Source organism: Malus domestica, chromosome 11, assembly GCF_042453785.1.
Source record: "Malus domestica chromosome 11, GDT2T_hap1".
Taxonomy (NCBI): Eukaryota; Viridiplantae; Streptophyta; class Magnoliopsida; order Rosales; family Rosaceae; genus Malus; species Malus domestica.
In genome coordinates this window covers 40,323,418-40,328,592 of record NC_091671.1, presented here as the reverse complement: position 1 = coordinate 40,328,592, position 5,175 = coordinate 40,323,418, and the positions used below count along the sequence as shown (strand labels likewise).

At 36.2% G+C, this 5,175-nt stretch overlaps 1 long non-coding RNA gene across 1 annotated transcript; it reads left to right on the top strand.

Moving 5' to 3' along the window:
• Positions 1-4,446: 4,446 nt before the first annotated feature.
• LOC108174626 (uncharacterized) lies at positions 4,447-4,906 on the top strand. Its single transcript, XR_003766454.2, has 2 exons — positions 4,447-4,578; positions 4,659-4,906. It is a non-coding gene; the product is annotated as an uncharacterized lncRNA (long non-coding RNA).
• The last annotated feature ends 269 nt before the right edge of the window (positions 4,907-5,175 follow it).

The following is a 5,175-nucleotide window of genomic DNA, read 5'->3' as shown; positions in this document are numbered from 1 at the left end:
TTTGCCAAGTACTGGGGTGCCACATGATCAATCTCCAGTGCCTCCTCCTTCTAGGGTACTGCTGAGCACTTAGACTTCACATGAGCAACTTTTGTGAAGGTTCTCTCCTATTTGTTCATTTTAACTCATGTGTATGTACATGTTTGTAATTTCTCGGAGACATTAATAGATAAACTTTATTTCATTCAGTGTATTGTGCTAAATACAATAAAGCATATACTTCACTAAGATGTGGTACTTCCAGACCAAATATCAATTTATCTTTACCCTCACGAAGATAAATGATCATTCTTAGTGTCGACATTATTTGAGTATTCAACTCATAATCTTCAATTCATATGGTTTTTTAATATCATGAACATCATGGATAGGATTCGTGTTGGTAGATTGTTCGATATGCAGCTCGAGACAATATTTCTCTCAACACTTTATAATCGTTCTTGACTCTTCAGGAGTCTTCCTTCAATATCATCAACTCTTTAAGAATTCTAATTTAATGTCAAGAGATTTTAGTATGTTGCAAAAATATCATAATGATAGTACTCACTAAGGTAATTTATACCATTCATTGGTATTGAGTACATAATTTATGTTTTACCCTTCAGGGGCTTACTTCAAGCAATTAATCCTTCAGGAATTTTCTACACTTCATGACACATTTTCCTTTAGAATTTATACAGAGCAACTTGCTCCCATGTATAATTAAGGGATTTACTTATAGAGATATGATGTGAGCGACTCACAACCCTTCGTATATAATTATCCATTCATATGAACTTGTTTACAACCTTGTGTCATATCATGTGAGTGTATTTCACTGTATTACAAATGTCCATATGTAACCTCATTAGTTCAACATATTTTAGCTATTTGTATTTTATTCAAATATATAGGTCAATTTTTCCACGTTCTTACAAAATTGTAATGGAATTGCCTTTCTCCATTTTTTTAGTTGAAAAGAACGAGACTCAATATCAACACAGTTAATTGATGAATTTAGTAGCTACTCATCAAAAACCGAAATTACCATTGGTTATCATCAATCTGTGATCCCATATTCTCATGTGCATGCATAAAAACTTTTCATTTTTTTTGGATATCCATTGCCTCTTCAAGGGCATTACACTATCTCTTCCAAGATAGTCATAATTTATAAAATGTGGATCATAACCTCTTCTTGAGTGTTATAGAGCTTGGATTTTAATCTCCACTTCCGGGAGTTGAGTCATTTAGAACCTATACGTCTATCATGTTTTATGCATTAGACATCAACATTCTCATGTCCGTGGATTGTCGTTTTTGGAACGTATATCGATACGGCGACTGTCATGTTTCTAGCATGCAACAGTTATGCTTCGGGAATGCAATAGTTTAGGAGTGCCATATTCTTGCTCTTTCAGAATACTGAGTCTTTTTTTTTTAGTCTGAGGGTCTGCCACGTTTCAGGCGTGCAACTGAGAAATCATTTCTTGTAGGCACATTTACAGCAAGTACATGTGATTTTATCACTTTCGTTACATTATTAAATGCATCTGGCATTTGATTGACACATCATTGCATCATTCAATTATTCTTACTTCATTTTCATGTTGATTGCTTCATGAATCAAAATAAGACAAATTCTCTTCGTTCTTCTGAAACAGTCTTTTCTCATCATTATTCTAGAATGATATTGTCTTATCAAAATGACAGTCCGCAAACCACGTGGTAAGCATATCCTCAGTCAAGGGTTCTAAATATTGAATGATAGATGGTGTTCAACATCAATGCCCAATCCGCAATGATGCCTCATTTTAGTATGTTGTGGCAGTGCAATAAGCACATAGATAACACGACCAAAAACTCGTAAATTTATAATGTTTGGCTAGTGCCCAAACACAAATTATACTGAGAAATATTGATGGTTGGCAACTGGTCTCAACCGAACTTAATAATGCATTATGTAAAATGACATGTCCCCATGTAGAAAATTAGCAATTTCGTTTTCATGAGCAGAACGCGTGTAATCAATTTCATAATCTTAATAAATGTTTCTGCTAAACCATTTTGAGTATGGACATAAGGAACTTCTGGTCCTTATTTAATAGTATGTAGACTGAGACTCTTATGGCTTTTATTACAATTAAGTTGAGGCACTGCGGCACTTCAAACTTACGGTACTCATCAAGGAACTTCATGCTCGATCTTTTTGCATGATGGAACTTCGGGTCCAATCATTTTATATGATGAGGATCAAGAAACTGCAGGTTCTGATCTAATCAAGGAACTTCGGGTCCTTGTTATACTCATCGTAACAAAAGATAAGTACAATAAATAAATTAAAGCAATAGGCGGTAATTCTAGCCATAGTAAATAAATTCCATTTAAGTAAATAAAACTTGTGATAAGGGCTTTAATTCAGCACCATTTACATAAATCAAAACTTAAAGCAGTAGGTGGTAAAACAGTCCATGATAAATATATTACTTTAAAATAAATAAAACTTGTGAAAGTGTTTTAAGCCAACATCATAACAAGAAGTATCAGTCCCCCTTTTGTTTATTATTTTTCTTTCTTTTGTCAACACTTATTCAAACCTTTATTATTTTTTTCTTTCCTTCTACAGCATGGTGCCATGTAGGGGTGGGCAAACGGGTCCTGGACCCGCCGGTCGGGGCGGGTCTTTGAGGGTTCGGGGCGGGTACGGGGCGGGTCTAAGAATTACAAATACAAAACGGGGCGGGGCGGGCCGGTTCCAGATAAATAACGGGGCGGGCCGGTTCTAAAGATTGGAGAAAACGGGCCCCCGGCCCGGACCGTTGGTCTACTGTGATTACCGTCTCTTTTATTATTAGAATTCGACCCTCACTGTCACTCACCCTTTTATTATCAGGATTCAGACCTAATTCGATCTCTCCGCTCGATCTCTCCGCCTCCCTCGATCTCTCCGCTCTCCCGATCTCTCTCGATCTCATCCCTCTCGATCTCCTTCTTCTCGATCTCTCTCTCTCACAGTCTTTCTTTCTCTCTCTCTCCCATCTCATCTACCCTAAACCTTCACAAGCCACCGTAAACCAGGCATATACCCAGATCACCCGCCGTAAACCATCTGCGCCAGCCACAAGCCGCCGTCCACAAAGCATCACCAGCTGCGACTTTGTCTCTGATCTGTTTAAATTTTCAGGTAACTATTTAAATTTTCAGGGTTCCAAACGCCTTTGTCTCTGATCTGTGTGTGAGTGGGTTGATGTTTTCTCTATTGTTTTCGGCAAAGATGATCTGGTTTCTCTATTTTTAGTATAATAAAGAGTTCTAGCTCCAATCTATGGTTATTGATATGTTTCTCTTAAAGCTTCCTCATTTTATTTGAACCTGCTATCTAATCAGTGATGCTAGGATATTTTAGATGCAGGAATTGTGGTTATTTGTTAGTATTTTAACCTCTAGTGCTTAAGGCTAGTTTTTTTTCATATATGTTTCCACGAGTATGAAAAGTTAAATGCATATAGTTATACCGTTACTTATTACAGTCAAGCTTGAGCATTAGCAATTATTAGTTAAATGTCTGTGTGTGCATGCGTGTGTGTGTTCTGTGTTCTGCTTCTGTGTGCGTGTGTGTGTGTGTATGTGTGTATGTTCTGTGTGTGTATGTGTGTATGTGTGTATGTTCTGTGTGTGTATGTGTGTATGTGTGTATGTTCTGTGTGTGTATGTGTGTGTGTGTTCTGTGTGTGTATGTGTGTTCTGTGTGTATGTTCTGTGTGTGTATGTGTGTATGTGCGTGTGTGTGTGTATGTTCTCTGTGTGTGTGTGTGTGTGTGTGTATGTGTGTGTGTTTTGTTTTACTTATATGTGCAGTTTTTATATATGTGCAGTTTTGATTTATACATGTGCAGTTTTGATTTATATATGTGCAGTTTTGATATATGTGCAGTTTGGTTTTATATAGATCGAGCATACATTCTTTGAGGAGCAAGACTGAGCTAACTATTCTGGGATTAGTTGGTTGATTTCTCAATTCCTTAAACGAGAAGGTAATTTCAAATTCATGTCCTCAAGTTCCTTGTTATACTTATATGTGCAGTTTTTATATATGTGCAGTTTTGATTTATACATGTGCAGTTTTGATTTATTTTATACATGTGCAGTTTTGATTTTTATATGTGCAGTTTTGATTATATATGTGCAGTTTTGATATATGTGCAGTTTGGTTTTATATATTTACAGATTTCTTTCTACATTATGTCTCACTCTCAAAGTCAAAGTACCCCTATAGATCATGTCTCCTTCCTCAAACAGTGGAGTCATTGATGTGCCTCCAAAACTGGTTAAGAAGTGAACCAATTGGCAACATTGAATATGAAGCAAGTCCTGCAGAGCTTGAATTTTATCAAGAGTGTGAAGAAGGTAATTATTTTGTTTTGTATAGTTTGGTTTATAAGTTTATATTAATTGGTTTACAATTAACTTTTGTTCTTTGTTGTAGAATATAAAAGAAGAAAAGCAAATATTATATCTACAAGTTCAACCATTTCATCAAGTGTTCCTGAAATTGAAGCTCCTCAAACAACTCGAACGAACAAAGGAAAAGGAATTGCGGTAATATTTTAAACTCAAATGAATAAACTTTAAATTTCAATGAGGATAATATGATGTTTATATTCTATTTTTGCTTATAGATTCAATGAGGAATTGAGGATTGTTGTTGGAACTTGGGCGTTGGATGTGGTTTTAATTTGAAATTTATTGCGGATGTCATGTTTATGTTGTTTTGGAGTATTTGATTTTTGGAATTTGGATGTCTTGGACTTTCGGATATTGTGTATGTGGATTTCATTTTTAGATGTTGGAGGACGATGTAATATTGTTATTTTGGATGTATTGTTAAAACTTAATTTATGAACTTGGATATTAGACTTTGTATTTAGATTAGATGTGAATAATGGTGAATTTGTGCAAAATCTACATAAATGCAGTGTCACTGTGATTGTGCAGTTGCAAATTGCAATCTGTGCAGTGCAGTTAAAAAAAAAAAAAAAAAAAAAGGGTACCCGTGGACCCGGCCCGAACCAGCCCGTTTTAACCGGGCCGGGTAATGTTCGGTTCCTATACAAGAAAATCCAATCCCCGCCCCGTCCCGGCCCGTTTCGGGTAATGTCAGGTTCCTACAAACTTAGGTTCGGCCCGGCTCGCCCC